This window comes from Diadema antillarum, unplaced genomic scaffold (genome assembly GCF_040938485.1).
Source record: "Diadema antillarum isolate AM-2024a unplaced genomic scaffold, OU_Dant_1.0 scf00000061, whole genome shotgun sequence".
NCBI lineage: Eukaryota > Metazoa > Echinodermata > Echinoidea > Diadematoida > Diadematidae > Diadema > Diadema antillarum.
Window position 1 is genome coordinate 934360 of NW_027270950.1, and position 17217 is coordinate 951576.

The following is a 17217-nucleotide window of genomic DNA, read 5'->3' on the forward strand; positions in this document are numbered from 1 at the left end:
ATCGGTACAACAATGTGATGAACATATTACCATGTACTAATGACATAGGTAAATTATTAACAGAGATACAAATAATGTTATATCATTATGTTAAAGTCAGAAACAAAATTGCTATACATCTAGTAATACCTCTAAGAATACTTACTCCATTTATTACATGGTTGATTTCAATGTTGCAAGTACCAGATTTGAGAATACTAATGTTCTCATTGATGTATACTAGTAATACCCAGTCATGTCTATGGCCCTCATGCGTTGTTATTACCCTTTTTATGTATGCCGATTGTTTCAAATTTCATTTCTGCCGATAGAATTCTGTTAATATTGGTTTTCCCGGTCAATTTCATAATTTTGCCGTTGAGGTTCCTATTCCGAGCATTCAATTTCACGTATTCACCGCGCTCAGCACTGAATCATCAATCAAGTTCAAGTGCGGTCATTCAAATTCACTAGTGGAGAAATCAATTGTTCATTTTCGTCATTCAAATTTAAGAGAGGTGCATGCATTTCAGCAAAGAACATTCAAATTTATTTCAAACCGGCAACATAATTTCGTCGTGCATTTAAATTCGTCAAAAGGTGACCATGTTCCAAATAAGTGCAACCAATTTAATGGAAGTCTTGAATCTAGTTAGCTTGGGGCCGTGTGGTGTATGTGTCTTTAATTGGCACTTATCTCTGAATAGATTCGGCTTAATGATGACGATTATTCATATTGCCGTATAGGTCCATCTACTCATTCGAAAATTTGTACTTCAAGAGAATGACGAGAGGGAAACGGCAGGCATATACCACAAGCACATTAAGCACTGTATACAAATACGCATGATAGGGAACTTTGATTAACACCTTCGAAGAAATCGACTTTTTAATCATTATTAAAAACTGATAACATGAGCATTGTATACGTCTTGTTTGTTGTTTATTGATATCTTATTGTTTTTCTCTATGCGGGACTATGTGAGATCATTGTCAGTTTGTCTTTAAATTACTGCATTGTGTGGTTAGCGTTGGGGCATTATCCTTTTTAGCGCATGCGCAGTTTCATCAAGGAGTATGTTTAGATGTCGTTGTTTTGCTTGTATGCACTGCTGATTGGACCTTACAATAAAGTTCTTGACATGAAAAACCAATAATACATGAAAATAGAATTATACAAATACTTTAAACAATCATAATTACATGCAAGCCTTTCTGGGTTGTGTATACGTGGATGCTTGTTTCAAAAGAAACTTTTGCCCCTTTCTCCTCCCCCATCCTCACCCCATTACCCCTTCGTCAAAAATCTATTCCATTTTCTTCATTAAATTGATTATACAAAGAACGAAATTGATTACCTGAAAATGAAATTTTCAGGCTCAATGGAAATATCACTTGAATTTGAAGTCACTAATAGGAAATGCAATGCTGGCATTTGGAAATTGAACGCCCATGTGTGAATTTGATTTGACGGAAACGAAATAGAGCTGCAATAATGACATTGATCGCTCGGATTCTGAATTGGAAGGCACGAATATTTTCGAGTGGACGCGCTGTGGAATTTGAATGCACATACATAGTTTGGAATGACAAAAGTATGAAATTGACCGTGAAAACCTATATACTGTAAAAACATCGGTGTTGGATTTAACACCACGGGTGTTAAATCTAACACCGATCAAACTTCAATAAAGGACCACACCCACAGGTGTTAAAAATGCACTGTGATGGTGTTGAAAAGTGTTCACCTGACACTTCGTGGTGTTAATTTGACATTGTACCTGGTATTATTTTGACACTGTACTGGTGTTAATTCAAAAATGACACCACATGGTGTTGATTTGATATTTGTTGGTGTTAATATCAATGGTTTAACACCCGTCCTGCTTCAATAAGAGACCACACCAGCTGGTGTTACTTTAGTGTGAATTTATTTTCACATTTTTTTCAAAAATCTAGGCCTAGTATTTTATTGTAAAATTCTTGATCGTCTTGTTTAAATTAAAAATCAACAAGAAGTGCAGTTACTAAGAAACTCTTCAAAAACAGTTTGACATTTGGAAATGACACCCGGAGGTGTTAATTTAACACCATAAATGAGCACCAAAAATTTAACACCAGCTCGGTGTTCACTATTTAACACCGGACTTTTTGCAGTGTACTATGAACTGTCTTCTATCAGACTAATCTTAATCATTTTTGTTGTTTTTATAAGTGCAGTTTGTGGAGATACTGTTTGCAAATGGAATATGGTCATCAACTGGACAATATGTGTGTGGCTCAATTATATAAAATCCATGTTCTTTGTCCTCATATTCCTTCAATTGAGGCTAAACTTTGACTTTTCTTAAATGGGAACACACGAGATGTGATGTGTAACGTTGTGTTGTCAACAATGTTTTATTAATAGAATCATTGCCTGATGAGCTTCAGTGTACGGGTCCCATTATTACCAGTTACTTGTTCGTTGAATACTACGTGTATTTGACTAGAAAAGTCTTAGGAGTTTCTATTTAGTGCACATGCTTCAATGTACTGCATAACATTATGTCCTATTTATAGTTTTATTCTACATGAATTCCTTTGATACAATGTATGTCTAAAGTTGAGTGGCCCATATCCCCTTCCTAGATTCAAGAGTGGCAGTATACAAAGATGTGTTTGCTTACCACTGAATAATGTGTACGGTTGATAAGCTGCTGCGAGAATTATTCTAACGTAAATTATTTTCCTCCTTCTGTACAAACGTAAAACACAATATGCCATTCTTGTGTTCTGCTTTATTCTTCAAAATCAATTAAAGTTAGTCATGGGGAGATGCTTCAGTAAGATGAAAAATGTTTCTTTTTTGTGTACCGACATGTGGGTTTTGTTTTGTGTATTTGTGCTTTAAAAAAAAACCGCACACAAGGGGACGAATACAGAAAATGTTGTTCTCTACAGAGTGACAAATGCCTTGCCTTCAGTAGTGTTTGTTCTTACTGTGTGCTTGCAGTGATCTATATGTATGTGTCACGAGCCTAACTCCTTTACATGATTTCATATCAATCACCGTATTGGCTTTTTGGTGACCTCCAAGTATCACAATATCTGCCACTACGAAACTTATTTTTTGTTAATTTAGCTTCAAGAGTTATATTGACGACTCCTGGGTAGTGTAGCAATTCATTTGGTGAAATGTGCATTGTATCAATACTGCTGTACGATTCCGGCAAACTGAAATACTTGATGTATGAGTGAGTGTATTTAGTAGTTGTCCCGTGGATGTGCTTTAATTCATTGCTGAAACCAAGAAGGAAGAAACCGACCTCCAGCCAAAAACAAATGCTCCGTGATGTACATGGTTAACTGATCAAAGCCTATTTTGTCGATCGAATCATTTTTGTTTTCTTCATCTCTATTTTGTAATATTGCGACATACACCAGACATTCACTAGGTGATCCCGGATATTGGTCAATATAAGATATGAAATCAGCTTCCTGAAAAAAAAAAATCCCGTGTGCTCTCGCTAGTCTTGCAAATTAAGCTTCTTTCCAAAGAAAAATAAAATGACCTTAGAAGATAGTCTGCGATGGTATCACTTCTGGCCAATACAGTATATCTCCCAACCCCAACCCCCACCCCTCCCCCCCCCCCAAAAAAAAAAAAAAAAAAAAAAATCACGATCCGATTTCCGCATTGATAATTTTGAAAATGATTACATTGTTTGAATTCTATTTCAGGGTATAAGAATAATAACATCTTACCTATATTGTGCAGAAAATCCCATTCAACTTGGTTACAACTCGTGGTCACAGAGAAATGTGAATCGTTGTAAAGCATGTCGTGAGTCCGTTTCTTCCACGTTTAGCACTATGATGCTCTTGGAACTGCATATTTATGTGTGAACACAATGGGCAGAACTTGGAGGGAAGGGATTCCTGACATGCTCTTTGACCACGGAAGCAAATGGGATGGGTTTCCATAAGGTGTGAGTAATAAGTTATAGTTTCATACCCTGAAATTGTATTTTGATCGATTCACTATCTTAGACTCATTGTTGCGCAGGGTCCCGTTGTATCTTCTTTTCTTTCTTTCTTTTTTTTTTTGGGGGGGGGTACATACGGTATATGATAGTCAAGTATTAACTCTCTTCTTTATCGTCAAAGCGTTAATTGAGAGTAAAGGTGACGAAACGTCAGTATTCAATATTCAAGATATTCAAATTTGGTTAGTTTTCAAGGCCAAAAATTTGATATGACCATTGCTCATTATTCATTGGATTTTGTTCGATATAATTGAGGGTATTCCTACCTTGTATGAATTCATTTGGTTTTATTTGGCGAAAAGAAATGATTATTTGTAGAAACACCTGAATTTACACGGAGAGAGTGTTGCAAATTTGGCTGAAGGGCATACCTAAAGATTTACCCTTTTGTCCTATTAATCATTATAAGGGCAAATACTGGAAAACTGGACAGAAATCATTGACCTAATGTTTGATGGCTTTAATTAGAAGGATCTTCTGTCAATAAATATGCTTTCCATGCATACGTTGTTATTTATTACTTTATCTATTTTTTTTTTTTGGCGTCAATTTCATCAGTGCCACCAAGCGAAGGCGAACACTATCATGACAATGCCGGTTAGATGACTAGAATAGGTAAAATATGATATGCTATTTTCTTCTACAAAAGAGTGTTACAAGATAAGTACAAAACACTATAGAAAAAAAAAGTTTTCAACGCAATGACGGCTTTATTCATTAATACAAAAGAGCATAATTATGTTTTAATTTCTGGTCCACCCGGCAAACCATGAGAAGCGTATGGTAAGGCAAACATTATACCTCACAGCGCATTGCATGTCATATCAAAATCACGTTATTCTGACAATCCAGGGGGAAAAAAAGTTACATGATAATAATAATTTTGTTGCATTGACAATCGCACGCGGAATATTGCTTTACAAAATAATAACAAAATACCACTTTTAAGAAGGTAAGCGGCAAAAAGTAATAAGATTGGCAAGATTCTTCGGTTGGATGTGGAGAGGTTGTGGCAGACCGACGGCGGGCTGACTGTTTCATTGAGCGATCTATGAAACAATTTTTTTTTTTTTTCGCCTTGGACTACTTAACATAACAATGTCGGAATTTCGGAGCTTGGGTATTTGTTCCATTTTCATCGCGTCACTGTCGGCAACCAGGGACAGCCTGGTGGTAGTGTCGCTGCCCGGAACACATTAGATGACAGGTTCGAGTCCCACTGGTTCCTTTTTTCCGACATGTTTGTTGATTTACAGATCAGCAGTTGCGATCTTAACTAATTTTCATTTGTAGAGGGACACAAACTGAAGAAACTCAAACCTGAATTATTTTTGTCTCAGGTTCTAAGGTGTGAAAACGTTAAAAGCTTCACTGTCACGTTTTGTAAGATTGAGACATATTTTCAATGCATATACTTTCAATCGGAAAAGCCGATAAGTCGTCCGATCCTTCCCTTTGATCATGATAACAAAAAATATGACACTACGATTTAAAGTACACAGAGACGAGTCCAAAGTTTATAGCAGCTCGTATTCGTATACTAATGATGCACAGGATAGAGTGTGTTAGTGAAGGTGCGGCGCGCTCGAGAGTATTGACAATGGTGCGACATGCACGAGGCGCAGCCGAGTGCATGTTTGCAACCGTTGTCAATACTCGAGAGTGAGCCGCACCTTCACTAACGCCACGAAATAATCCTGTGCATCATTAGTTTTATAAAATGGGTCGAAAACTAACAGCATTATTCACGTACCTTTGTGGGTCAATACCAGTCAGCTACATGTAGCACTCGCTCAAAAGTCAAGATGTCCGAAGATGTTCGTCCCAAACATTTACGCACGTCGCACTCGGAAATCCCGCACACTATAAGTACTGTACGTACGTATAAGAGTATACGTACGCCACGTACTGTTATGCACAAGAAAGGCTGTTGTGGCAGCCCGCGGCCCGAACTAGAAGTTGTTTACAGGATTGACAGCGCGTATAGTAGCGCGTGACGCACTTGTAACAACTGATTGAGTGCGCACTGCTAGTGTAAAACATTGTGACGTACGTCAAGCCAGGGAGGTGGAAGAGAGACTCTTCTTAGTGCTTACCAGAAGAAAATAATGCACGCACACGTGACTCATTTCAGCGCTTCCAATTGGCTACATTCTTGAACCCATTTTATAATATGTAACAATAACATCATACTCTCGATGTTTGAGTATCCGGATTTAATCCTTTGTGTGCCACGTTTATTTAATGTCCCTAGGCATGTATATGAAAATAAGTATGTGCACATTCAATTGACTATTTGGCAGAGAATCGGTTAGCAGAGCCTGATTTGGTTTACACCATTACGGCAGGCATCTTTCGATAGTTCAGTTCAGTACAGAAACTCTGTGAGTACACACCAAGATCATCTATCGGTATACACATTCACGGGTAAGTGAAGCGAAAATTAACATCCTACTTCAATTTCGTAATGACTATATTATTCGTCTAAATTTCTGTTCAGATTGACTTCTATAAGAGTTTCGTCTGCGTATATAGATTTTCTTATATCCCCAAAACACCACTGAATTCTTTGCCGGCATATATACCTGTTTTCTTGTCTTCTGTTTGCATCATGTCGAAATCTTTTCAAGCCACTTTTCAATTGCTAGTGATGCCATTACTTCTGCAGGTATCTTCTAGGTAAGGAGGAGATATATCATTATATTGCTTTTTGTGGAGAATGTAAGGTAATGATGTAATGTCTAGTCTCCTCCCCTTTCTCTCTCTTTCTCTCTCTCTCTTTCTCTCTCTCTCTCTCTATCTCCTCCCACTCTCTTCCCCTTCCTCCTCTCTCATTTTTTCTTTGTTTTTTTCTTGTTTGACTCCTTTAGCCTTGCGTAAATTTATTGATGTTTTGAGAAATACAACTGGGAAAATATTGCAGATGTTACATGATTGCAGGAATATTATGTTGGCCTCAAAACGTTGTTTGGGTATGGAAGTATACCTTGGCAATGTCAATTAAAATTGATTTGTTGCTCGCTTAGTGGAAATTGAAAATCATATGTTAGGTATAAAAATATCATAGTCGAAACGTAGGCCCTCATAGTAAGTTGACTTCATAGCTCAAGCAGATACAACGCCCTTGTGTTTTCGTTTTTTCGTTTCAAACGATATTTTACCAGTCTGAATTCAAAACTATAATCACATCACAAAGCTAATGTTTGCCAATACCCGCTATATCTGTTGTAATGCCTGTCTAGTATTGCACTTCTACCTAGTTTCAAGGAAGATGGGTCTTCACTCAAAAATTACCACAATTATTATGGGAGGAAATGACTTGGGGTATGTGCACCTACCTGCCGTCCAACTTTCCCTTTTCTTAGAGTATATGCATGAAAAATAATCAGAAAGTTTTGTAGACTCTTATCTTGTAGCACAATGAACTTGAGACAACTTCTAAATTATAATTATTGTTGGTCGTTATCTGAGCAGCAGTCATGGCAGTTGTGATTTTGTTGTCAGGTTGGAAATTTTGCTGTTGTTCGATGCAAAACACGAATATCGAAGAAAACCATTTATTTATAGATATTTTGAAAGTTTGAAACAAAATTATCATTTAAATTGTTCGAAGTGTAGAGAACACTTTAGAAAAAAAGGGGAAACTGACACAAGATTTAATGAAATCAGTATAGTGAAGGGAAATATCAAAACTTATAGGCCAAGGTCCTCGGCTTTTTAGTTAAAGGGCCTACTAAACAATTGCTAAGGGAGAGACAAAATTAAGAACAACTGAAAAAAATTCAAGGAAATAATGGAGCTATTCATTATCATAACCGAAAATATGATTCTTTTTGGGGTCTTTTCCTGGTCAAACTGGCACACCACTAGAAGCTTATGGTAAAGCAAACATCATACCCTACAGTGCATTGCATGTCATATCAAAATCACGTTATTCTGATATTCTATAGGGGAAAAAAAAGTTACATGATACAATCATTTTGTGGCATTGCCAATCGCATGCTGCATATTGCATAACAAAATAGTAACAAACTACCACTCTTACGAAGGAAAGCGGGAAAAAATAATGAGATGGGCACGATTCGCTAGTTGGGAAGTGGAGAGGTTAAAATCCTATAATAATCCTATAACTATTGGAAGAATGGCGTCGTCGAGAAGACCATTTCGAAGCAGAATACTTTAAGGAAGACAAGTGAGCGAAGAAATGAATTACAAGACGACAAAATAGATGTTCAAGCCAGACGTCATTTCTACAATTTTCGTTCATAGGTCATGTACAGTATGATATTACTTATTTTGATTCATTAAATCATCATATTACACACAAGTGAAATAAACTAATGTAATAAAAATGTCCTGCTTAATTTGACAAACTGTCCTATGCGAGCGTGTGCTAGGGAAGATAATAAGTTCAGTGCAGTGTGTGTACTGCGAGGGGATCGATTGTAAGGCTGCTACGTCACTTACAACAGTTTTGTGGGTAAATGCGCAATGAATTTCCACTATCTAAGTCGAACTTGGGTGGGCCCTTGCGGGTATGAAAATTGGGATCCTTCCCTTTGATTATGAGGAGAACAAAACAAAACAATACATTTTGGGACTACAATATCAAGTCCAATGTTCAAACCAGCACACATCCGTCCGCAATAATGTACTCGGGATGCTTGAATATCTGGATTTAATCCTGTATGTACCACCTTTATTTCCTGTCCATAGACATGTGTGTGAAAATATCATGTGCACGTTAAATTGACTTTCTGACACAGAAACGGTTAGCAGCGCCGGATTTAGTTTACACTTTCTCGTCAGACATCCTTGGATATCTCAGTTCAGTACAGAAACTCCCCTGGGTACACGTCAAGATTATCTATCGGAATACACATTCACGGGTAAGTAAAGTGAAAATCGATATCCTACTTTAGTTTGTAATTACACCATGATTTGTCTAAGTTTCTGTTAAGTATGATTCATATACTTTGCAACTGATTGACAAATTGCCCTACATCGACGTAAATAAGCACTGAATTGATCAGTGTTTTAGTAGTAGCCATGATAAAAAAATCATGGGCGTACATACTCGAGCAGGATTCGAACCCACGACCTCCTGATCACCGGACAGGCGTCATCTCCACTAGACCACCGAGCTTACGCCCGACAGCAAGTGTTGGTTCTAATCCTTATAGCATGCAGCGGGTACTGCTTTTGTTATTCAAATTTATGAAGTTCTTCCGTCGTGATGTTTTCATTGCAACTGATTGACAAGTGTTTTAGTAGTAGCCATGATTTTTTTATCATGGCTACTACTAAAACACTGATCAATTCAGTGCTTATTTACGTCGATGTAGGGCAATTTGTCAATCAGTTGCAATGAAAACATCACGACGGAAGAACTTCATAAATTTGAATAACAAAAGCAGTACCCGCTGCATGCTATAAGGATTAGAACCAACACTTGCTGTCGGGCGTAAGCTCGGTGGTCTAGTGGAGATGACGCCTGTCCGGTGATCAGGAGGTCGTGGGTTCGAATCCTGCTCGAGTATGTACGCCCATGATTTTTTTATCATGGCTACTACTAAAACACTGATCAATTCAGTGCTTATTTACGTCGATGTAGGGCAATTTGTCAATCAGTTGCAATGAAAACATCACGACGGAAGAACTTCATAAATTTGAATAATGATTCATATAATTATACAGTTTCGTCTGCGTACAGAGATTTTTTTTTTTAATATCTCGAAGCCACTATTGACTTATTTCTGGCATATGTATATGTATACTTGTATCCTTTCTGCGTCATTTCAAGAGGTTTTCCATCCAGTTTGCAATGCCTAGTAATATATCATTACTTCAAAAGGTTCTAGTATCTTCTGCCTTAGCAGGATATATGTAATTATAAATTGCATTTTGTGGATAATGTAAGATAATGTTGTTAGGTCGTGTCTCCTCCCCCCCCCCCCTCTCTCCGTTTTCTCTTTGTTCTTTTCTTGCTTAATTTCTTTAGCCCTGCGTAAATTTTCTACTGTTTGTAGAAAACTACAACTTGGAAAATATTGCAGATATATTCTCATACATGATTGCTGGAATTAGCATGTTGGCCACAAAGCATTGTTTAGTTAGGGAAGTATACTTTGGCAAAGTCCATTAAAAATTCATTGGCTGCACGTTTTATAGGCGAATGGGGTAATCACATCATAGTCGAAACATAGGCCCAATACAGAAAGTCGACTTCACAACTCAAGCAGATGATGTGTCCCTGTCTATCACAGTTTTCGTTTCAAACAATGTTTTGTCAGTCTGAATTAAAAAAAGAAATCACATCAAATAGCTACTTTGTCTCAAAGTCTGCTAAGAAATCTCTCAAAGTGAGATCCAGTAGTTAAGAGAAGTTTGTGTTTGGGAATTTAAATGTAACCGTCAGTCAAAGTTAGGGTTTTTTTTTCTCCCCTCAGAATTCTTCTACTAAGAATCTCGCAACGCGAGATCAGACCAAACTAAAAGAGTTGAGGTAAAATACATACTGGTTTACTTGGTCCTTTTCATTTTCCTGATGTCATATTTAGGACATGTTTGTTTTGCTTTGTTTTGTTTTTATTTTGTTTTGTTTTTTCTTCAGAATACTTATTTAAACACCGTAATGCCTTGAATTTAGACTGAATCTAGAAACAGGTGTGGAATTTCTGCTCTAACTGTTTGCAGCTTCCATGTCATAACAACTTGTTGGCGATATTTTATTTTTCGTTCAGAATTCTTCGCAATGTCTTCATTGGAACAAGCTGTGACGAAAAGTCTCCAATGTACACTGTATATCGATCTCCTGAAATCACCTAAACTTTTGTCATGCGGTCACACTTTCTGCAAGGAGTGCCTCTGTCTCTTTCAAGCCTCAGGCGGGAATCCCAACCATATTTCCTGTCCACTCTGCCGCCAGAAGACGGAGGTGAAAGACGGGAATGTATCGAACCTTAACACTAACCTTCAGGTCCAGTCTTTGGTAGACGATATGGCAGGAGCCATTCAGCCATGCACGATATGTACCTCGGCGGATCGCCCTTACGCGAAGACTTACTGTCAAAATTGTATGGCTTTCATGTGTGATAAATGTCACGTGAAGCACAATGAGTGGCCTTCACACACTGGCCATCAGATCGTCACCGTTGAAGACATCAAACAAGGGAGGGCGCACATCAAAAAGAAGGTTTTATGTCCTAGTCATGATCAGGACGAAGGAGAGCAGTACTGTTCGGACGTCTGCCTTGATTGCCTGAAGATCATGTGTATGAGGTGTCGAATGCTGGATCACCAGCCGAAGGATCACAAAGTCTTGAGCAACGCCCAGTACATCAAACAGAGATTACAAGAAATGAATGGACTAAACGAACAAAGTAAGGTTTATAAAGGTGATTTAGAAACTTTCATCAAGGATGTAAGCCAGAAGAGAACAAATACCACCACACATATCGAAGAGAAAAAGAAAGAAATCAATAAGACTTACGACGAATATGTGAGGAAACTGACGATGAGGAAGGAGAAACTGATTCGACAACTTGAGGAACAGAAGACTGAGGCAGAACAAAAATTCAAGGATATATTGGATGATACTAAGACGCAAATTGCAAGAATCAAAGGTTCCTCGGAGTTGGCAAACAAGAGTTTAAAGGCGCCGCTAGAGGGCGGCACAATTGCGATGCACAAGTCACTTTTCGACGAATTGAAGTGTGCGATTGGGAAAGATAAACCAGATCTACCTGACGCCAGTTCTCTCGAAGCTCGTGTGAAATGCATTCGGTTTCAGTCAAACACAGCAAGCAATGAGCTCCATCTTGGTAAACTTCAGAGAGTAGAGTGGAGAAAGGTCGTGGAGAAAGAGCTCCATAAAAAGGATTGTATGAACAAAATGATTGAAACACCGACCGGTCAGATGGCCGTAGGATCTCGTTTTGGTGGGGTTTATTATTACACGCGCAACGGTGAACTATCACCGACAAGTGATTATAAGGACATATTCATTAGAAGCGTGGTGTATCTCTCAGATGGTAGGCGCATTATTGTTGACGATTCAAAAAACATATCAATTTTTGCTGTAAATGGTGAAAAGTGTGACGTAAAATTTGACACATTGACAGACAGTGAGGGCGGACAATGCGATGTTTCGGTAGACAGTGAAGATCGCATTTATGTCAGCTACAGGAAAGCTCATCTGATCAAAGTTTTCATGAAGTCAGGTGGGAAGGCAGTGCGTGAGATACCCTGCAAAGACTACGAACCTTACCGTCACTACCCGTTGAAATCAAACAAGGAGCTTGTCATGAAAATCTCTAAAAACTGCGTGAAAGTAATCGATGAGTCTGGTACATTTAAGAGCACTGCATGGAAGGATGGTGACATCTACAGTGCCTTTCCAGCAGTTTGCAGCGATGACTCCATCTTGATAGCCTGGTTTAATAGGAAAGAAAGTCTCCTTAGCATCGATCATTACACTTGTGACCTGAAGTACAAAGAAACACTCATTGATGATCAGCGTATTGACCTCCCTGAGCGAACATGGTGCTTCCTTCAGCAATTCAAAACTACAGGTGACATTGCTTTTTGCACACCTGACAAACTTTACATTTTTCACAAATTGATAATGGAAGTGTGAGGTTCAATGCATTTTCCACGCTGACGCTGGTTTTCAATAACACACACAAAAACGCACACAAACGCACACACATACACACTTTTTTAATTCGAATTTCGTTCAATTTCATATCACAGAAACAGAAACGTTCTCAGAAACAAAAACAAAACATTATGCAAAGACAAACTGCATTATACACAGACAAAAAGACAACAAGACAAAATGCACGCGCGCACACACACACACACACACACACACGCACACACACAAAATCCTGTGTTTTTGGATGTAGTTGTATGGGATGGTGAAGTGATGATGTATTTGAAGAAAAAAAAAAGAACATTCCCATGAAAGAAGGTGATTCAACAATCAGAGGATGTAAAATACGATATAACAATGTAGAAATGTGGGCTATAGAGGGAGGCCTTTACGCATTTACCGCAGTGCCGTATATTAAGAGAGTCTGGCCAACTCATAAATTGGACGCCATGTCGTTACCCAGCGTACAGTGCGCTTATGGTTTTAGCGTGTGCGCTTGGAGGGTTAAGTGTGTACGCGCAGGCGTCCCAAAGGCACGGTGTTGCTTGACTTTTCTTTCTCTTAGAGAGAGAGAGAGAGGGGGGGGGGGGGTGGGGGAGAGAAAGGGGGTAGGTTGAGGGAGGGACATTCTTTCATTCCATCCATGTTGAACAAAGCCAACAATCAATCATTTTTACACATTCAAATAGACACAAGCACACAGGTATACCGTATAAATGATAGGTAAGCTGTCTGAAGGACATAATTCCTGAATATATGATGAATTATTACCTATACGACGTAGTTTGCGAGGCAATTACAGTTGTTATTTTGCAGGGTCGGAAGTTCAGCGGGCGATATTAGAGCATATTACGAGCATCCGGGGTTTTACATATACAGTGGGCTCCCGTTATAACGAAATCCTCGGGACCGGCAGTTATTCTTTCGTCATATCGGAATTTTGTTATAACCGAACAAATAAACGATAGAAATACATAGAGTGGATGACATTGCAGCCCAAATTTTTACTTCGTTATAACCAGAATTTTGTTGTAACCGCATGTTCGTTATAACGGGAGTGCACTGTAAAACAGGGAGGTGGGAAGAGAGATTCCACTCCTTCTCTTCCCACCTCATGTAAACATTCCGATCGACCACGAAGAGAAAACATTCAAGGACGTCGCTGCGTGTTGCGTGTCGATTACACGCACAGCAGAAGAACGCCGATAAATCAACTCATACAAGGTCGACCACTTCCACTAGTTCCAGCAGCACGACGCGTCAAACAATGACTAACTGCACCAGTGACCATCAGTTATTACAACTCTCCAAATTGAAACAGAAGCAAAAATAAAGTGTAAAAGCGTTCAGATGTTTGAAGTTCGCCTGTTACAACTACATATGTATCTTTGAAGTTGGAGTTGAATGATATACATTGATGAACAATTTTTCAATTATTCGACATGTTGGTGATGATCTACAGGTAGTCAAATGTGGCTTGATCTATATCATAGTGTATTGCTGTATTCACACATTTTCTTAATTTACCTAGGGGATAGGTAATAATTATGATATTGACTAGCCTCGAGGGAGATACCAGAAAATATTGCCCAAACTGAAAGAATATTGCCCGAGTCGAAGACGAGGGCAATATTCTTTCAGTGCGGGCAATATTTATCTGGTATCTCCCTCAAGGCCAGTCAATATCATATAATTATTGCCGTGAAAATAAAAGAAGAATTCACAGTAAGTCGTATCGTCAACTTTCACTAGACTGTATGCTATTTATATTGTATCAAGCAAGTTGCCCAGGGAACAAGAATATTGTATAACAACATTTTTTATATAAATTTACAATTCTAGCTGTGCAGAGGATAGACGAATTCCACAGTTATTACTGTTTCGCACGTAAATACATTGTAATCATCAATTACCATCCTATTTAGTCCCATATATGTATGAAACTGACATGAAGGCCGATTAGTATGTAATTCAAAAGGAATACACCTATGTACAATGTACAACATGAAAAAGTGACGTCACCGATATTAAGGTATGTAAAATGATCTAAAATTGTTTAAAAGTAATATTTAAAAAAGACATGTTGAGCGAAAGCGCAAGTACTTTACCTGGATAACATAAGGAGGGATATCCTCAGTGACATCTGTACCAAATAATAATAATAAAACAAAAAACACAAATAAAGATGTCCTAATGGCGACCGGTATTCCTCCGCCGTACATTGTTCTCTTAGCAGGTGTAGAGTACGTCTTGACAATGTTACACGACAGTTTCACAAAATTGGCAGACAAAATGGCAAATTTGTCACTAAATTTAATGCGTCGAATATTTACTTTCCCTGAACTAGGTATGAATGGATGTCTTTTATTGTTTAAGAGAGCAAGTATTAAGGAATTTGAGCATTTTTACTTTTGCTTACTTCTTCTCACTACTTTTTACTTACTACTATTTTCATGGCAATACTTTCAACGGTTATTTTAAAAATGTATAGAAAATTCTGTCATTTCAGTATTTTCACCTACCTTTGACCATCATGGCCAAAATCTTTCCCTATCTCCCGTCATTGTGTAGTAATGATGGCATGCAAATACGTGTACCATATTTGGTTTTAAGTTTGTGAATTGGGTAATTTCCAAGGTATTTAGGAACTGCATGGGTAATAGTATTTCAACAATAGAGAGTAGAATTTTAGCATTACATTTTACCTGACATTGATCCTTGACCCTTACCCCCCTCCCATACCCCCGCCCCCCCCCCCCCCAAAAAAAAAAAATTGAAATAAATAAATAAATAAAATCACGAGAAAATCACGGTCAGGCAGTAAGTTTCGTTTGGAAATACCTGTACTTATACCTCCAGATATTGCATATAGATATGGGGGAAATAGTGATATTTTAAGAATTTAACCATTATATACATGATTTTGACCTTTCACTTTGAGCGTGTTTACACAAAAGTTTAGGCCCTATAAGCTAAAAACAAAACTCACACAAGCATACCCGTCATGTCAAGTTTCATTACCTCAAACGGTGTCCACAATATTGATTGCGATATGAAGGACAGACGGAAGGACGGACGGACGACCAAAACAAATGCCTCAGGCGACACTTTCGTATGTTATGGCGGAGACATACAAATGTGAATCAAAACTTGGATAGTCTGAAAGACACCGCGAGGAATCCAAAGAAAACAAATCAGATATATATTTTCCCGTCGCACTCTGATTTCCCGCTTTTTCCTTTGTTTTGGATCTGTCGGAAAGCGGTGCATCATTACACTAAGAGCGAGGTCGGTTCGCGCAACGCCATGCTGCGCAGGAAGGCATGACGAATCTTCAGTTTATGGCAATAAGATATCAAAATATCTTTCGTGTTGTACCTTCTACTTCAATAAAGTTTACAACCTGACGGCAATGACATATCCCCACTGCACCATGACTGATATTAAGGGGAAGTCCCCAAGGCAAGCAATATTAGCGCGTAGCTGCGCGTAATGAACAATGGGCACTGCGTATGAGCTCTGCTCGCGCCCGCGTGATTGACTTTGGTAACGACATGGCGCCTGTAGGTCACGGGACCAGCTTTTGACCAATCACAGGCTTCAAAACACCTAAGCCGAAAACCGAGTTGGCCAGACTCTCTTAATATACGGCACTGATTTACCGCTTAGATCCACTTCGAGAATAGCACACATTAGGTGAACTATGTGTAGTGTTATGTTGCTATTATTGAATGAATATATCCTCTTCTTTATTCCTGTGTGTGTTTCTTAAGATATTTATTATTTTAAGATATGTTTTTTTTTTTCAATTTCCATTGAAATCAGTGGGTAACAGACCCATTTTTTTTAAGGTAATTGCGCTCTTCTTCACTGAATGTGAATGTCATGTAATATAAGTTGAAAAAGAAATAATTACACTCCATGCAATATACCTATTGAATAGAGGCAATATTCAGTAATGAAGACCATGAGAACAAGGTAAAAAAACCCACACCAAGGAGATATCACAGAACATTAATTTTGTCCTTTTCTCATATTCATTGATTATGATAGAATGAGAGATAAAGGGGTGTTACAGTATTGGTGGAGCTGGGGATTTGACTTTTACCTTTTTGCAAGATACCAAGAAACCACTTATGAAATGTGTTTTGGTATGGCTGAGACATCCAAAAACAAAGTGAAACAAAGCGATCATGATAAAATGTGGGTCCCACATTTTATTAGTATTGCTCTGTTTTGGGTATATCAACCATTTCATAACCAATTTTCATCAGATAAACATTGAATTCCTCTTGGAATTACATGCTCTTTCATATTCTATAAGAGGTTTCTCATTATCTCACCCAAAATTGTTAAAAACCTGAAGTTAGGTCTCGACCAAAACTGTATGAACCCTTTAACCCACCATTATCTCATTGTGCTGAGGTTCCAGGGCAGGTGCTTGTTTTAATTCAGCTGTAAAATGGAGCACTGTTACACTTTTGTCAGGATTTTGTACTGTCTTTTGCCAAAAACACTTTGGGTTTCATGGAATATAGTGTTTTTCTAAACACG